This window comes from Trichosurus vulpecula, chromosome 1, assembly GCF_011100635.1.
Source record: "Trichosurus vulpecula isolate mTriVul1 chromosome 1, mTriVul1.pri, whole genome shotgun sequence".
In the NCBI taxonomy this organism is placed as follows: domain Eukaryota; kingdom Metazoa; phylum Chordata; class Mammalia; order Diprotodontia; family Phalangeridae; genus Trichosurus; species Trichosurus vulpecula.
In genome coordinates, this window is record NC_050573.1 from 70597433 (window position 1) to 70606362 (window position 8930).

Below are 8930 nucleotides of genomic sequence, written 5' to 3' on the forward strand. Positions count from 1 at the left end.
GGATGGGGGAGGGGTAGTACAAGTACAATTTACTCAGGCTAATGTTTAATTGATTTTTTTTTGTTCTTACTTTTTTTTTCATTTCTTAATGTATCCCCAGTCTCTCCCTGACCGAACAACCCCATTCTACAGATAGGTAAATTGAGACCCATAGACGGAAAGTGACCACAATCATTCAGTTAAGCTGAGTTTAGGTGCTGGGTTGCATAAACAAATGAAAAAAGGAAACTAGTCCCTGCCTTTAAAGAGCTTATTCCGGTACAACATTATGTAAAATGATAAATAGGTTGTAACAGGGACTAGTAGATAGAGCGATGGGCCAGGGGTCCGGAAGGCCTGCCTTTGAATTTCCCCTCCGTCCCTTACTAGGTTAAGTGACCCTGGATAAGCCACCACCTCTGTCTGCCTCAATTTCCTTTTCTGTAAAATGAGGATGATAATAACACCTACTTCAGCTATAGAAATGCTAGCTATTGTTATTAGTTAGGTATGAGATAATTTGAAAATGGTCGGATGCCTGGGGGGGGGGGGGAGGGAAGGGAGGAGGAAGGAAGGGGGCGGGATTCTGAGTCACAAGTGAAGAGGTCCTTCCAGAAGTGTGTGAAAAGGCCTGGGGCCAGGAAACAACAAGGTTGAAAGTGAAAGCTAGCTTCCCAGACTCCAAATCCACTCCCTTTCTCATAAACCACATTGCCTACCTAGCTGCATTAGAACCTAAACTCCCCCTAGCAAAACAGGTTCTGGGAGAAGCCAGGTGAGGCAGGTGATCGAGAAGGGTCCTCTGGGAGGTGGAATTAATTTGCCCGAGGTTACAACAGCTAAAAGTAGTAAAGAAACAACTCCAAGCTGGAACTGTCTCCACACCACTGCTCTTAAGGCTGTTTTTAATACCCCTGAGTTCCCCATCCCTCCCTACAGTGGACTGGACTTAGAGTGAGGAAGACCTGAGTTCAAATTCTGCCTTAACAGGATGAGTCACCTAATTTCCCTCTGCCTCAGTTTCCTCATCTGTAAAAATGAGGGAGGTTGGATCTGATAGCTAAAGTCCCTTCTAGGTCTTAATTTATGATCGTCTAATCTAAGTGCAACTCTTCCCCTCCCCCACTGAGAGTTCTAAAAAAGATTTTTACTTCTGTTCTCAGCACCATCTGCTTCCCTAAAGCGTTGTTTCTGCCAAACTTGGACAGACTCATAAAAACCAGAATGCTTTCTATAGCAGGCAATGGGCCTGAAAATACCAAAGGCAAGACCTCTTCCTTTCAAACTTCCTACGAGTTTGATGTTAGAGCAACTGACCTGATCTCTCATCCTATCTCCCTCACCCACTAAGCAGCTAAGTGCCTACTTATCGTGTGCCAGACATTGAGATAAAAGTCACAAAACATCCCCTTGCCCTCAGGGATTTTACATTCTACTGGAGGAGTACAGGGATAAGCATGGGGTGTTATGAGAGGAGGCAACGAGAACTAATTAGGGAGATTCAATTTGTCTCCAACTTTGGGGAAATCATTTCACCATTCTCAGGCCTCAATTTCTTCAGCTGTAAATTGTGAAGAGTGGCAGGTTAGATCATAGGGTCATAGCACTGTCTCTGGGACATCCTATCCTGGGCTGGTTCACTAGGCCGGTTTTGGAAGGACAAGAAGCTCAAGCCTGTCCTCAGAGCCATCTCTCTGTACCAGAAGCTATGCATGCCCATTCCACAGGGCTTTCTTGAAGAAGTAAATAAGACAGTGAGGGCAGGATGGGTTAGGGTACGTGGAAAATCTCTATGGAAAGTCTGCTGCTGAACAAATGTCTGAAGAGGACAGATGAGAAACCTGAAGTCTGCCCGAATTTGCCACAAGGTACCAGGTAGAATGCAGAGCCTGGAGTCTAGAATATCTGAGTTCGAATTATGATTGAGTTACTAGCTGTGTGACTCCAGGCAAGTCATTTATCCTCTCTCAGCCTTGGTTTACTCATTTGTAAAATGAGCATAAGAATAGCACCTTCTTCCCAGGGTTGTTGGGAAGATCAAATGGTACAGCAGAGCAGGTGAGGATGGCATCAGATCAGGGTCCTAAGGTCAAGAGGAACCTAGTATTTCTCCCTTCTCCTCCTCCCACCCCAAACTGTCTGGAAGCCCTCGATCCCACTCAATTCAGCTCCTAAGCTCAATTCAGATCCTAAACAAGGGCATAGCATTCAGTTAATTCCCAAAGGCAGTTCAGGGCTGGCATCCTCTCCTGGACAAGGGAAAAATAGAGGGCTATAATGCCTCATTGGCCAGAGCCCTTAAAATAAAAAAGTTTGAATTCATTATGAGAAATGCCAACCCAACCAAGACAATCAGAAACTCATCTTGAATTAACTTTCGTTCATCCTACTGTATCAGCAAGGCAATAAACACAACATCAACAATAATTGTGAATATGCCTATGTAGTTCTGTATCACAAAATACGAGAGATTCTCCATATAGAAGGTAGGAGAAGTAAAACATTTATTCAGACACCAGAGGACCAAATCCCATAACCAATAAGTCCAACCCATCCAAGCAGCAACCAGCTCCCAAAACCAGTAAGCCCACTTTGTCATAACAGCAAGAAACTTAAAATATAATATCACAGCATGGAGCCTTGCTATCCCATTAGCCTTCTGCCCCCTGCTGGGGCCTTCCCACAAACACACTCACAGCATAGCTAGCATGCCTGCTTCTGCTCTCTCCCTCAGCTCTAATTACTCTGAGCATTTCCTGTTCCACTCTTTCCTCTTCCTCTCATTCAGCAAGCTCCTCCCACCACATGTGACTTAGGCTTCTTGTGATGTAAGGTCACATGGGCCTATTAATGGGTGAGAAAGATCTTCAAATTTAAATTACCATTACACCTACTTCTGAGATTCAGCAGACCTACTTAGGTCTCCATCAGTAGCTAAGCCTGGGGTCAGGAAGACCCAGGTTCAAATCCAGCCTCAGATACCTATTAGCTGTGTGATTATGGGTAAGCCACTTACCCTGTCAGGTTCCTAACTATGAAATGGGGATAATAACAGCACTTACCTCAAAGGACTGCTGTGAGCATTGTGGGTAAAGTTGTTGGTGCTGCCACAAACCAGAACCAAAGCCCCCAAATCGTAACCCAAATCCAATACCATAGATTTAGAAACCAATGGGTTTATTGAGTTGGTCAGCAAAAGAGCCCCACCTGTAGGAGCCAAGATTCCACAAAGGTATAAAAGGACAAAGCTTATATAGGTTTCAATTTAGGCAGGAATTGAATTGGGTAACTCAGGAGTAGACAAGGTTATTGTTGGGGGTTTGTGGAGAAGGAAAAGGGGATATGGTATCCTGTGATTGAACAGGGCTGTCGCTGGACTGGAAACAGGAAAGGCTCTTCTTCAGGTATCTTAGCTATCTCTTGAAACCCTGCCCTAATAGACAGGACTCTCCTTGCTAAATTAAGGAAGGGAAGAAGGGTTGTGATACAAACAGGGTCAGGGGCAAGATAGAGGAACTACAGACAAAATGGAGTCAGCTTTAGCTTTCTTGTCTAGCCATGAGACTATTAGCAGTCTCCCAATTAAAAAAAAAATCCCAAATCAGTCCAAGCAGAAATGATAAGCAGCTTACAGAACAGGTAACAGATCCATAACACACACACACAGAACTAATAAAACAAGCAAAATTACAATAAGGTGAATAAAGAAATCCAATATAGCTGGAGCTTTAGGAGGTGTCAATTCCTTTGGCAGTGTGTATGATCTTCAGGTATCTGGCAGGCACCTCTTGCACATCTCTCAAACATCTGTGCATGGATCAGGGTAGGTTTGTGCAGGTATTTTCTTGACCATCTCCAGGTTCAGGTCATTTATGGACATTCTCTAGGTAATGCTTTTTAAAACCTGCCAGTGACAGGACTTAGAATCTAATTTAGTAAAACTTGACAAAATCTAATCAGATTGGCCTTCTAGAAATTAGTTCACGTAGCGAAAACCAGTTTAGACCTTATGGAACTTGTGTTTGTCTTTTGTTCTCGAAGAGGGCCATGCCATCAGGGAAATGATAATATGACTTGCAGTTGACTTTGATTTGTATGAGGGAAGGCTGTGCAAGGTCACCAGCCATACTTTCTCCTGTAGAGCCATCTGGGTCCAGTGACCAGATATTCATCAGGATGACTGGAGATGGCCCAGGATGGACCTATGGAACTTAATCTTATGAACAAGAGAGCTATAGGAATATGTGAGGTAAATAAAATGGGAAGACTTCACAGGGAAGATATGTATCAAAAAATAGGGAAGTAGAAAAATTCTGAGGCCATGAGAGTCTGATGGCTCAGCCTCTGGAAAAGTTTACCCTGAAACTTTTTGTTTTCTTCTGGTTCTGGTTTAAAGATTTGCTCAGTAAGGATAGGGTCACTGTGACCTGTTTTCCTTTACTGTAAAAGTACTGTAGAAGAAGGGAGAGGGTCTCCCCCTCCCCTTATCCTATTCTCCTTCTTTAGATTTATAGATGTCACCTCAGTTGTAATCATTAACTAAGGGAATGGGAATTGGAGTTTCTGTGCCTCAATTTCCCGGTTCTTTGTCTAGCTTTTGTGTTCAGATTGTAAGCCTGCCTCCCAGCCAATGGTGAGAAGGGTCAGAGGTGGGCGGGAATTCTCTTGTGTTAGGTATAATTATGGGTGCTTTGCCCTGTGTAAAGCCACTCCCTTGCTGGTTGTGCTCTGTGCTGGCAGAGGACGCCCAATTCTCGAGAAATGGATAAAATTTATTTCTGTTCCCACCCTGAGATGGCTCCTTATTAACTTTTAATTGGTGAGGGTCTTTCATCCCACACAGGAGGAACATCAAAGTAGTCTACCCAGTAAGTTACCTTCTACTTGCATCCCACTATAGCAATTCAGAGGTTGTGGGGTATTGCAACAACGAGATTAATTGCATTAAAAAAAATTACAGTTTTACCTGCCATGGCTAGAGAGATTCGCTGTGAAAGGAAAAAGGAGGGATATGGTTGCAACAACATCAAGACTGTACCTCCAGGCCTAAGCCTAAGGGTGCAGACTGGAGGAGAAAGTGAGGCTGCTGACCTTGCACGGCCCTCCCTCCCTCAAATCAAAGTCAACTGCAAGTCATGTCATCAGTTTCCTGGTATCATGCTCCTCCTCGAAAATGAAGGACTAACACAATGGGCAAATAGTCCGTTCTTTCTTTCTTTCTTTCTTTCCTCCTTTCTTCCTTTCTTTCCTCCTTCCTTCCTTTCCTTCTTTCCTTCCTTCTTTTTTCTGACCCATTTCACTCTGCAGCTCATAGATTGGACCACAATAGGTCCCTGCCCAAGCTCCACTTAATGGCTATAATTTGGACCCTCCTGACTCAGGGTGAATGTCAATGGTTACTGTTTCTTTTTTGATTAGCAACCCTGAGGGTCTTCCCCTTCCAGTTTGATTTTTTTTCTCTTTTTTCTAATTAAAGGGGCTATTCCTTGACTCACTTCTTAAAGAGACCTATTCACTGAATGGGGCCAAGGTCTCCCATTGCATCCTGGGCCATCTCCACTCATCCTGATGAATATCAGGGCACTGGACCCAGATGGCTCTAGAGGAGAAAGTGAGGCTAGTGACCTTGCACGGCCCTCCCTCACTCAGATCAAAGTCATGTCATAATTTTCCCCAATGTCACAGTCCTCTTCAAGAACGAAGGACGAACACAAGGGTACAGAGTGACTTAATATAGATATAACAGGTAAAGCATCCCTAGTTCTGTCTGATTTCAGATAAGTGTCATAGTTAACATTTTGGAACAGCCAATCATACAGAAAAGTTCCACATTACTCACAGACTATCATAGCCAGGTTGAGGATTAACCAGTTAGGAAACATTCCTGTTCAAAAAGGAAATAGCTGAGTCAAAAGGATCCTATGTTCACCTATGAAAGGTCGTCCTTTCAAATTTCCCACCTGTAGCAGTTCTTAGATCACAGTCAATTTGGACAGCTCATGGCCTTTCCCTTGAACGGTGCATTACTGACAATGATAATTCAGACATTTTTTTCCCAAGTTCAAAACTCAGAACAATATCAAGTTCCAGTCCCAAGAGATTTTACCTCAAATAGCAAGTTTCATTAATCACAGCTTAAGGCTAGATACAGTTATTATTCCTCTCACGTTGTTGTAGTAACAGTTAAAAATAAAAGGTTTGCCAGGCCTTTCAAAAAAAATTCACTCAACATCCTTTTCTTCTTTTTATCCCTTTATTTTGAGTTTAAACTCATCTTGGTTTAAAAATTCATTAGAAATTAAGAAAACAATTACATACTGGAATTCCACATAAATAGTGACTATATGATAGTTCCCTCTAAATCCAGAAAAACACTGGCAACTTTCAGGTATAATTGAATAATTTTCACAATCACAAATCATCATATAAATTACTTCTATACTACAAGCAAACTTGTAAATTCTCTCCTCACTTTGGCAAAGAGTGTTTGTGACAGAAGAGAGGAATCCCATTTTCTCAGTAAACCAATTCATTATTTTGGAATTTCACAACATTTAGCAAGTTCTTTCAAAGGGCCAATAAGGTGTTATTTTCTTCAGCATTTTTTGGGGTCTTCTTTAGCAAGCTGTTGACTTGTTTTTCATGATTTCCTTGCATCATTCTTATTTCTCTTCCCAATTTTTCCTCTACCTCTCTTACTTGATTTTCAAAATCCTTTTTGAGCTCTTCCATGGCCTGTGACCAATTCATAGTTTTCTTGGAGGCTTTGGACATAGGAACCTTGACTTTGTTGTCTTCTTCTGTTGTATGTTTTGATCTTCCTTGTCATCAAAGTAAGATTCTATAGTCTGATTTTTTTTCTGCTGTTTGCAGCCAATTTCCGGCCAATTACTTGACTTTTTAGCTCTTTGTTAAGGTAGGCCTCTGCTTCCAGAGGGCAAACTGTCCCAAGCTTCAGGGGTTTTGTGCAGCTATTTTCAGAGATACTTGTAGGAACCTGTAAATTTTCATCTCTTCCAAGGTTGTATAATCAAAGGAGAGGTGTTTACTCTTCTCCTGGTCTGTGAGTGGCCACAAGCACTCTTTTCTGTCTTGGAACTGTGAGGAGGATTCCCTCTCCTCTGCTGCCACAAGCTCTGCAACACCAGTGCCCCAGGACTGCCACTCAGGACTGATGGATTGGGCAGGGGTGTGACCAGAATGGCCTTTGTTTTCTTTGAGTGACTCAGTTTATCTCATTGAGCCTTGCTGGGTGCTGGGTCTGCCGCTTCTCTTCCAAGGCAGGAAGCCCAGAGACCCATGCCTGGGAGCAGAGAACTTCCTGTGTGACGATTCATGGGGCTGGCTGAGGGGAGGTGTTAACTCCAGAGCCACGCCCTATTGGGTGTTAACCTAGTCTACGGATGTGAACCTCCCAGGATCTTAGGGGGAGGGGCCAACTCAAGAACCAATCGGCCCTGGTCATTCAGGCGGCGCTTGATGATGTCAAAAACTCTATAAGAGGAGAGAAGACAGCTTGAAGATCCCTTTTTTTTACCTTTCCGTTGGAGCCAGAGACACCTACAGCTGAAGCTGGAAGCTGACACAGGAGCTGCCGGTAGCAGAGCTGACCCACGTGTGGAGCGAGGAGTGCTGAGCAAGGACTTGAGGCCAGTGGGTAATCTTACTGTAGAGGGGAAGCATGTATACGATTTTGCTTTATACCATCATGCTTCTCTGTGGCCTCCTGGTTACTCTTGTGAGGCGGATTTATTGGGCCTGGAAGCTTTTGATCAAAATATCAAAATGGGGACGCTGGTTTGTGGGTCTGTTACTGTGGAGCTTAAATACATGCTTTAGTTCTTCTGCCTTCTACCTAGAGAATTCCTAATATCCTGCGGTTCCGAACCTTTCAGGCATATATATGATTCTCTTTGAAATCATAAATTCTGCCTTCATAATACAGGGGGTGGGGGGTGGGAAGGAGGGGCTATTGTCATTTGCAGGCAACATGGCAAATCCTCGTCCACTGTAGTACAAATACTCACCAGGCTCTCAGTATCAACCCATAAGAACTATTCTGAATGGATGAGTCCATGGCATTCCCAGGTCATGATCCTTGGAATTCCATAGGGCAGCCCATTTGAGATTCCCACTGCCTGCCACCATTCACTGTGGGACAAATTGTCAGTGCTGCCACAAACCACAACCAGAAGACTAAAACCATAACCCAAACCCAATACCATAAATTTAGGAACCAATGAGGGTTTCTTGTATTCACCCCAAAGGAGACCCACCCACACAGTGGGGAAAGAAACAGAGACTCCCCAAAGGAACAAAAGGACAAAACTTATGTTTCATTTTAGGCAGGTGAATTGGGTATGGGGTTCCTCAGGATTGGACAAGGCTGTTCCTGGGGGCTTGTGGTGTCCTGTGATTAGAGGGCTAGTAACAAGAAAGACTCTTCAGATCAGCAATCTCTTGTAACCCCAGAGTGGCTCGGGTAGGGGTGGGGGGTTTGCATACAAACAGGGTCAGGGGCAAGATAGAGGAATTATGAAGTAGAGTTTCTTTAGCTTTCTCAGCTACCCACAGCATCAAATGAAGCAATATTCGTAAAGAACTTAACAGAGTGGCACATAGTAGGCACTATGCAAATGCTTATTCCACTACCACCACCATGACTTAGTTTTCCCATTCCATAAAGGCACACCATGACTTCAGACAAAGGTGTAGCCTCCTATAGTGGGAAGAGAAAGCTGCTCTAAGACCAGCTTGGGCTCTATGCTCTGGGCCAACTAGTGTTTCTTTGTCACTACCTTGACTCTAAAGTTGGGACCTCAGTTTCCTTACTTGTCAAATGGGGAGAACACACAGGGTTGATGACACTTCTTTGAACTAAGTTGCTAGGTGCATCCCAGCCCATGTTATTTAGTATCTGTTCTATTTTCTTTTCTACATGGCTCTAGAAG